Here is an 11,205-nt window from a genome sequence, read left to right on the forward strand (position 1 = left end):
GGATATAGGATCACGTTAATGTCAGATGTTTGATACAAGCTGCTTTCGATCCGTTCAACTATAAATGTATTTTTATTTAAAAAAGAAACTTAAAAAAGGATAAAATTAAACATTATCGCTTCCCATTTAACAATGGGAAGTAAATATATAGAAATTTAAACTTAAAAATTGTAATAATTATTATATATACAGAAAATGAATGTTTGTCTGTATGTCTTCTATAGAATCGTAAACTGTGCGTTTGATCATGTGATGATCTTTAGCAAAGTTGTTGCGCAAGAGCCTACAAAGGTTTCAAAGTTAGTATGACTAATTTTTGATAGATGGCGCCACTGTCATTCAAATGAGTTTCATATATCGCCGCGACAGTTTATGATGATTTGAATTGAAACGAAAACAGCGAACCAATGACGACATTTAGCATTAAATCGCTTTGAATAGACAATATTGTGCGTTTTGTTAAATTATTTTAAGTAAAATAAAATTAAAGAAAAGCTTTAAAAATAAATTTTAAATAAATCACATAATCTTAGAATGTTATTACCCTTATATAAAAAGATTCTGCCATTAGGTGACATAGGTTTCAGATTGCGTAAAAAAAAACTACAAATGTATAAAAGAGGCCTATACCGTAAAGGTTTTACTGTTGAAATGATTACGACATTAAATTGAATTATCGCGATTGTTAATGCAATTTTATTATTTAAAAAAAAAGTTTCACTTTGAAATTTTTTGAACAAATGGGTACTCTAACAGTTGCTTTGCAATTCTATTGACATATTATTTATGTGCCATTATTTAAAATCTTATATTTAAAATAGTGACAGACAGTATAAATATAAGAAATAAATATAGACTGGTAACACCTACATTTCATTTTCAAAAACATTATAGAATCCTTCATGCGTACAAGCATATATAATAAAATTCCGCTAGATATCTCAGACATTACTTTTCTTAATTTTAAATATAAATGTATATTATTAAATAAATCTCATTAGAGCATTAAAAATTTTTTGGTCGATCCAAATGTATAAAGCTTGGTTTATTGACTCATTTACATGAAAATTGTTAAATTTCATTTTAAAAAAGCAACTGTTGAGTTTATAACTGACTGTTATCAAATCAGTTCTTCGAGTTGGTGGTGGCTTACTACTTATAATATTAAAATAATCGACGATTCAAAATTGCAAGTAATTGTCAAACGAATAAAGATATTTTGAATATGGAATTTTAAAATAACGTACTACGCTACATATATGCGTGTATGTTTATTTAAGTATATATATATATACTTGGTATAGGTCTTTTCCATATATTTCCAATAGAACCGGTTGGAAGCGGCCTTGTATTCCAACTCTTTCGTCCCTAACAAGATAGTCTGTTTCTGAATGCTATGTGACATATCCAATGCCTTATATAAATTACCACACTTAATATATTTTTTTACAAGTATATATAATTTTTTAACGCGATTCTAACAACGTATGAAACAATATTTCCTTTAAAATGCCTAAACCTTTCAATCATACCTCCCACAAAACTATCATACGTAAACCTTAATTATATATATTATGTCACATAGGTAGTGTGGTGGTATTTATATATATATATATATATATATATATATATATATATATATATATATATATATATATATATATATATATATATTTATATATCAGCTACCGGAACCAATTACATGATTTAAATCGTTGTCAACATATGAAAAAAATGGTAAAAGAGTGTTTTTTTTTGTGGTTTTTTCGTCTTTAAGCTTGGATATTGTGTAGCATCTATTAATTATTCGTATTTAGGTAGTACCTTTTCCGCGTATATATATATATATATATATACGCGGAAAAGGTACTACCTTACGTATATATATATACACACATATATATATATATATATATATATATATATATATATATCAATCTGCTTGGACCCGGTTATTAGTGTAGGAGTCATTACGTAATCTTCAGCTGCGCATCGAAAAGGGGTATTCCCCACAAATATATAAGTCAGTACAAATACGAGCAAAGCAATCATAAATATACCCCCTTATATTCTACTCGCTACTCAACCGGCACCTCCTTTAAAAATCTTTTAAGGCGTCTTAAAGACATCCTTATGGATCCTATCGCGTGGTTTCTCACAATCAAGTTATAAGATACCACACGCTTCAGATATAACTTTGCAAGCTCAAATACATTCACAGCAATAGCCACTATATTGACGTCTGCTGCATTCTCCAACACTTCTTCATAACATTTTCCACCATCCGAGACGCAAACGGCATCAGCCATCCGAACCCGTCGTCATGAACAGCATGGGCGATCCGAAGTAGGTTCAGTATCCTTAGATTGCCGAGTGATCCACACTGCCCCCTGATCCTCACTCCACACGCACTACACACTACACAAACATCAACACCGACACGACCAGGTTTTGGGGGGGAAATCTTTCGGACGTTCCAGATACCCCGCCTATGGGGGGAGGACAGGGGTATATGGGATTCCTACCCACTAAAACCCCCCCGGTGTTCGCTCTCTGCGCTGTATGGGGGACCGTGGTATCTCTCGGTCAGGGATCGCCACGCGGCCTTCCCTCGCGCCGTGCTATTTTAGATAGCCCGTCCCAGGGTATGCGTGTATATGGTACCCTGAAACCCTAGTGGTGCTATCACGATGGTTTGAGACCACGTCGAACTAATCGCCGAAGCAAGTGGGTGTTTAGGACCCCCACCCTAAACTCCTGTGAGTCCGAAGGCTCCGTTTATGGCAGGGGAGCACCATTCGCGTCACGCGTCGTCTAAGAGTTGGATCTGTCCTCTGCCGATCCCGTTCGAACGACCAAGTAACCCTCGTCTTAGCTGCCTCAACCTCCAACAGTATCAAATGTAGGTTCTGAAACAGGAATGCTTTACTTTTTAGTAAAGTTCACTGACCCTTTCGCTCCGTGAACTCATATCAGATGAAGCTGTAAAAGCCTTAAGGCTAGCAGTAATCTTCATCGAAACAATGGAATGAGTATACACTCTATTTCGGACTTATTGTTACTAACTTAATTTCTACTAGCTATAGAAAGACATATAAACAGTTTCGAAGCGTGCCTGTAATATGACATGATGATATGAATCGAGTTTCGCATGTGTATTTTTAACCCAGTTCGAACAAAGAACAAGTTGCAATAACAAAACGAACACAGACCGTAGAAACACAACCTATTGTTTTCTTTTCTTTGTTTTTTTTTCCGCTCCCCTCCAACAAAGCGTGGAAGGGGTCGCGTCGACCCTGTACGTTTTATGATACTACGCTTTGCCAATATTTAAATGTGAATAAATTTGCAGTGATTGTTTTGTGTTTATAGAATTGCTATTGCTAAATTTTCGAATTCCAGAGGTTACTCAATATCAAATACAAATTTAAAATATCTTTATAAAAGTGTGCATTAACAAGCCATTTGAATCTTGGATTATTTTAACATTATATGTAATAAGCTACTTCCGACCCAGAATGTTGATCTTCTGAGAATAGCCAACTAGAAACTGATCATTTGGTGTTTTTAAATAAAATTTAACAATGTTTTAATGTGTACATTATAATATCAAGCATTTATATCATTTAACTATGATCCACACATTTCGATCAACTGAAAAACTCTTGAATGCTATAATAAGATTTATTCTGACATATTTTAGATTGTAAACTAAGAAAAGGAAGGTCTAAGACATCTCTCATTAGTAAAAATAAAGTGTTGATAATGCAACAAACTGTCATAATGTACCAAACTGTATTAGTGTACCAAACTGTATTAGTGTACCAAACTGGTCTAGAAATGAAGATGAGGGAAAGAAGTTTATGCACGGGAAAAGATTTAAATGTGAACAAAGATAGAGATAGATATAGACAGAAGGAAAATATCAAAGGAGAAGGTGAATTAAAAATATACAATGGTAACATTATTCACCCGAGTTGTAACGTCTTTACCCAGGGAGGAACAAGGGATCTCTAAATAGGGTGACCATAAAAAATTATTATTATTTGATAAGTAGAGAAACGTTTGAATTATTTTTTAACTTTTTAAATAAACATTGACCAAGTTAATGCATCTCAGACAATATAGTGTGCCGTATGAGGCTGTAGTTGGTAAGGTAAAAATATAACAGCACCTCGGCAAGAGACGACAAATGTATTTAAATTAAAAGAGTAGTGGGCAGATAACCTGGTCTGATTTTATACCGCAGCTCGGTACTCCACTGATGGTGGTGGTAAGCAGCAACATAGACAAGAAATGTACCACAATGTAAGTTAAAAAAGAATTGTAGAGTTTAAATTTAAATAATTGAATTCATAGCTCAATTTAATATCGTTTACTAAACAATATGCTCCATTGAAAATCAATAAAAAATATGTAAATAATAACTACATATTAAATTTAATTGTTTACTATCTTGTGGACTTGTACTACCAGAAATTTATTTCATAGTCGTAGATATAAAATGTTTGAAAATGGGGTAAAGTTATTGTACTAATGAGACGCCCTTAAAATTTTTATTTATTTACACTTTATTGTACACTAAAAATCTATATCAAAATCTGAAAGGAAACACAAAATAATATATATATATATAATATAAACAAATAAGCCATATAGAAGTACAAGAGGCGGTCTTATCGCTCGAGGCGATCTCTACCAGACAACCTTTGGATGGAGATGAGAGACATGAAGAAGGCAGTTTAGGGTGTACATACATACATTACTATACACACATACTTTTTTACTTCCTATTTCAAATCATTCTGTATTTACTACTACTACTACTACTTCGCTAGCTCAGTGACCCAAAGTGGGTCTTGGCGCTTCGGAAGCGAGAGACTTCCACTTTCCTCTATCTTGCGCCATCGTCTGCCATTGGCTGACATTCAATTCGCGCAAGTCTGCCTCAACGCGATCGATCCAGCGATACGTGGGTCTACCCACTGGTTGGACCTCTCGGTTTTTCCAGGTACGCTACCTTCACGCTCCGATCCGATCCCATTCGCCCCAAGTGACCAAGCCAGCGGATTCGTTGAGCTTTATATTCGCCAATGATATTTGGCTGTGCTACTAAAGTCAATTTCTGTATTTACACTAAACTGTTATTTGATATCTCTTCGTTATAGCTTATATGAAATCCGTTTAACGTATATAGATCTATCCTAAGCTATTTATAACACTTTTGTTGCAATATAACACTTGTGGAGCGGTGATTAGATTCAAACTTCCTTACCGAATCAATCTAAGTGATTGGCTTTGGGAGATGGCCTGACTAAATGGTTTCGGATTGATTTTCCGGTTTAATCTTGCTTTACTTTTAATAATAAGTGATGAGTTTGAAAGTTTAGTGATATATTTATGTGATTTTATATACCTCAGATAAATAATAAATCTAATATATAAAATTCTCGTGTCACGGTATTCGAACTTGAACTCCTCTGAAACGGCTTGACTGATTTTTACCAAATTTAATATGCGTATTCAGTAGGTCTGAGAATCGGCTACTATCTATTTTCTATACCCCTAAGTGATAAAGGTTGTTCACACTTAATTTTTTTTTAACGAAATTTTTTGTTTTTATTTTTTTATGATACAGCATACAAGAATACATACAACCATAAATTTTCACCCCTCTACGATCAACCATTATTTTTTATTTGTAAATTAAAATAACAATTTTTTTTTGCAAAACAACGTTTGCGGGATCAGCTAGTAGTAATATAAAATAAAAAAGATTCTCTCTGTAATGTTAGCACACGTCATAGACCCATCCTGCGCTACAAGCAATAAAGAAAAAAATATATATAATATATACACACATACACACACGTAAACAAATTTAAGCAAAAATAAATATCAACTGATAAAGATAAAATCAATTTATTCAACATTGGAACTTTTTACAAAACTATTAATGATCGTTGATTTATTATCTATTTTATTATTGTCTTTATTCTGCTTCGCAAAGTGTTATAGTTGTGTAGAAGAAGCAGGAAGAAACTCCACAACACATCTTTTAATAAAATTCAACATAGATTTATACATATACACTTAGATATAGCCTAAATGAAATCAAAATTATCAAGCGACATTATTCCCAAGTATTCTTGTCATTTAAATATTAATATAAATAGCACTCTGTGTTTGGCACTAATCGGTGTAACTCCTGAAGATGCCCCGTGGAGGGGTGAAACACGTGTTGAGTGATTTGACGGTGGCAGTTGTGTAGTTCGCATTGTTTGCCGCATACGCATTTATCAGCGGGCTGGCGGGCGGCGCACTTTGTTGCACGACTACCACTGCATGTGCGGAAGTGGCTAAATATTAGTCCTTTTCTTATTTAAATATTCGTTCATTAAATAATAAACCTTTTCTGATAATTTACTTTTAACATGCATTTTGAATTTTGCAAATGTTAGTACAATATTGTTTTGTGGAATTGTATTAAAAAATCTGTTTATATTTATTACAAATGAATATAGACTTTTTGCAATCGAAACTTTGGTATAGACAGTTTTTGATCATCTTGTAAATACAATATGGACGTCTCATATTTTTTGGATCACGTAAGTATATGGTATCATATATATATATATATATCTTGCTATTTAAAATTGACCTTTGTAACACAGTCTATATTTTGTATAGCTTTCATTGATATACTGGAATTAAATAGGCTGTAATTTCAAACATATAAAAAATTATAAATAGGATCAAATATTGTTTCAATTGGTACAATCTCGTGCGATATTCTTTAGACATGACATTGGAAATTAGACAAGACATTTTTCTTTTCAAATAATCTTCTCCCGACGATACAATAAAATTCCTAAATCAATTTCAGATCTGCCACTAGAGACATTTAAAACCGATATCAAAGAAATATTATTGTATCCAAGAACACTATACTGATGTTAATGCGTGGAATTAAATGTTGTCGATGCTTCAGGAAGCTAATTATTGTTGCGCGCTCTTTTTAAAACTATATTTGTAAAGAGCAATTGTTGAGTTTCTCGCCAGCTCTCAGCAGAACTGCCTTCCTTGCCGGTGGTATCTTCCTGTAGAGACAACAATGGCGACATTTTATGTTGATAACGTGTTAGTAACAGCCTATTCGTATAAATAATATGTTGATTTTGATACAGGGACAATCAGGCTTCGTTCTATTACTTGAAGTTCGTACAGTTCAGATTTGTTTCAGATTTGTACAGTGAATTTATAACATTATTTTACATTCATGCATTTATTACAATGCGATGTGTAATACGTCATTTAATTCGAAAATTCGATAAAAAACGATGTAGTAACGACATTAATGTGTCAAAATGTAAAAACACGAAACAAAGTTTTCTCAGTAAAATTTTCAAATTTCGAATGCAAAAAAAATATTTTAGCAACTCATAGTATTATACTTAGATTAACATATAAAATGCTTTTATATGAATATTTAGTCAGTGAAGACCATTTTGAATGATGTTTTATATCTCAAACACATCAAGTCTCGATTTGTGCAACCATCGTCAACCACCGTATTCATCTGATTTAGCTTCGTGCGGCTTCTGGTTATTCAGCAAACAAACGAGGATATAAAAACCGAATCGAAGAAGATCTTGAAGGCTATACCGAAAAAAGGCTATTCAAATAACAAATGTGTTTGAAATTGATTTGGAAGAATAAATAAATAGTATACATTATTTAAACAAATTCACATTACTCTTTGATCACAATTATAATTTGGTTAGATTATCATGCCTCAAAAGGTGAAAAGACTTTATTGAGGTGTTTAGAAGACACAGGTTTGGGTGAGCTGGAACGATGATGAAACCGCTGCTAACAACAAAACTCAACCACAAGTCCAACACGGTTACCTAATTAAGTTTAATCAAAAGCAATTATCAAAGATACATTGTGTCTGGCGAATTTTCAACTTGTAGTTTCGAAACTTATTTGTCCTCTCCCTAGAGATTTTGTTTATATAAATACATTAAAGATTTTATTAGCGACAATCCTTAAACAGCAAGTTACATAATTTAATTTTTAGTGATGTACCTTGTTCGATGGAAATATTTCGATATTTTCAAAATATTTATTTGAGAATCGTTTTTACATTAAGCAGGTCGTTCACTTGCATGTGCATCACCCTTATCATCATCGCCATAACAGCCTGATGAACACTGCAAGGCATATTCCTCGTATAAATGCCGCCACGATTCGTCTAGCGGATTCTGCATCACTTTGAGGCAAGAATAGAATCTCGATAAGCTGGTTGTAGTAAAAGTAGGGGGTAAAAGTCGATTATCTAGACCAGAGTCCCCCAAACTTTTTTGTATCGTAGACCCCTTGCCATGTTTTTCCGTGTTGGGTAGACCCCTTACTTACCTGATATTAATTTCCTGAAAATTTCTTACTGTAGTGAAGTTTAGTGTTAAAAACTTTAAGTAAAAACACGTGTTAATTTGTACATTTATTGATTGAATTTAAATTAAAACTACTTAAAATAAAATTTTGTATCTGTTATGTAAAATATACGCAACATTAAATAAACATAAAATAAACTATAAATAAAATAACATAAGCAATAAGTCAATGTTTTTAGTGAGAAGGATGAACCTGATGCTTTAATAATAATTTATCAACATTTGGCGTCAATTTTGTAAGGGTTAATCTTAAATCTCCTTGGCTAATGATGTCCAGTCTGTGGACCCCCATTTTCATTTCATGAACCCCCAATCGCTGACGTAGACCCCTTGCAGGTTGTCATAGACCCCTAGGGGTCGATATAAATCACTTTGGGAATCACTGATCTAGACCATCAACCAGATAGACGGATTCTGTGCTAGTTATGAATCTTACAGTAATGAAACCATTCAGAAAAGCGGATCATACAGATCTGTGAAGGCAATTTGAATACTCCATAAAGACTTCTCAGTACAGAAAAACTGCCAAAAAATAGTACAGAATGTAATAATATAGTACATAATTGTATTTAATATATCGTAATAACAACATTAATTGAAATATTTAATGGAATCAGGCGTTACCTTGCGGAAGTCCATCCTAAGTAAAAAAGGACCAATATTTAGCCACTTCCGCACATGCAGTAGTCAGAGCCACTCTGTGTTTAGCACTAATCGGTGTAACATAACTTCTGAAGATGCCCCATGGAGGGGTGAAACACGTGTTGAGTGATTTGGCGGTAGCAGTTGTACTTCGCATTGTTTGCCGCATACGCATTTATCAGCGGGCTGGCGGGCGGTGCACTTTGTTGCACGACTACCACTGCATGTATTGGACCTTTTCTTACTTAACACTAATTTATTTAGTTTTATAAGTGAGTGAAATAAGGAAAATAATAAGTATCGATATGTACAATAGACATCAGTAGTGTTGTGTAAGTTGTAAGAACTGTGTGGCGAGTCGTGAAAATTTCTGACAAGTTTCCATGAAAGTAACACTTTCACACAAAGATTATATATGACGTACAAAATTATGTATAACTCTATTTCAACTATTTGTATACAAGTGAAAGAGAGAAAGAATGATAGTAGGCGTCAATAATTGTGAAGAAATGTAAAGATGCATCTACATTTTTGTTATTTTAGCAAATAAACAAACTGCAAGGTATATGCTTCTCGCAAAGATCATAAAGGCTTGTACTGCAATTATCCAGTGACTTCAAACGACTTTGATTATGTTATAAGTTGACCACTCACGAGAGTTTGGCATCATTTATCAGGCTAAATTGGCTTATTGTTTAAATATTTGTCCTTTTCTTACTTAGGTCATACTTCACTGAAACTAATTTAATATGTAGTCTTAAATGCTACATACTAATGTAGTCTAGATGCGTGGCGACACTCGCTACAAGATGAACCGAGGCAATACAAGACTAGTCTCCGTGACGATGAGAATCTTTTAACGGTTGGTGTAATTTTTTTAAAAAATAAATAAAAGAACATGGCGAATGTACTTCGCCAGCAATTTTATAAGCGATGATCGTGGCTTCACAAAGCACAGGTCGCAGCCCGCAGCTGCCCCGGGTACTATAAAGGCTTTGACGGCGAAAAAACACTCGCTGCTATTCCCAAACAGAATATATAAAGCGTATCGCTAAATATGGAGAGAGACTTTTCTTTTATTTATTTCAAAGCGACAGCAATACAAAAGTCTCATTGGTCATATTACAGGTGAACTGGTTGTGACGAAAAATAAAAGACTGACTATATACATATTTATAAAAGCATACAGGATGATTGATAGTGGATATAAAAGCGTTAAATTCATCATTCTGTATAAAATAAATACATTTAAAAAACTTTTCAGTTAAACGGTTTTTTGATACCCATATTGTGGTGGTTATGGAAAAATATGTACCTAGTCCGCCATATTGGAACGGCGTCCATTTTGAATTTTAAATTTTGACATAATCATCGTGTTTTACTAGTGTAGCCCTTTCATTTGATACCCATATTGATGGGGTTAAGGAAAAATCCGTAATCCGCCATTTTGTATCGGCAGCCATCTTAGATTTATAATGTTATTGATTTTATTATATTGTATTGTCATCTAAATTAAATGTGTGTACCAAATTTCAGATCAATCTGACAACGGGAAGGTGCTTAAATTTCAATTTCTAATTTTGATCCAAATAAACAAATAAATTCCGTACGGGTCGAACAAAAAAACGTGTTAGAATTTCGTACAATAAAACCGTTTAATAATCAATGTATATATTAGAACATGCTAATAATTTCTTGTAGTACAAATTCTGAAGGAACAGATAGAAATAAATAAGTTATATATATATTAATACATTATTTTTTATTTCTGAAACCATTCATTTTGGATAGGGTGTCCATACATTATTTGACAAAAAATGAGACATACATTCACAATTTATCTTTTGCACATGTAGACAATTACTGTGTGTTTATCAGGTTTTTGATTTTCATTACATGAAGCTTACCCGTGATTAGCTTTGAGAAGGCTCTGCTGGTCAGGAAGGTTGTACAAATCTGGTTTTCAACGTCCACTAGCTTTCTAAAGTCTTATATGGAAGTTTTACCATATGATATTAGTTTAGAGGAACTAATCTTAACTCGTGTAATGGTAATACAAATACGTTGTTGTATGAATGTGTTTAATGGAATCAGGCGTTACCTT

This window comes from Battus philenor, unplaced genomic scaffold, assembly GCF_028537555.1.
Source record: "Battus philenor isolate CCGP_79_NKW_IND1 unplaced genomic scaffold, ilBatPhil1.0.hap1 SCAF_30, whole genome shotgun sequence".
Classification (NCBI taxonomy): domain Eukaryota; kingdom Metazoa; phylum Arthropoda; class Insecta; order Lepidoptera; family Papilionidae; genus Battus; species Battus philenor.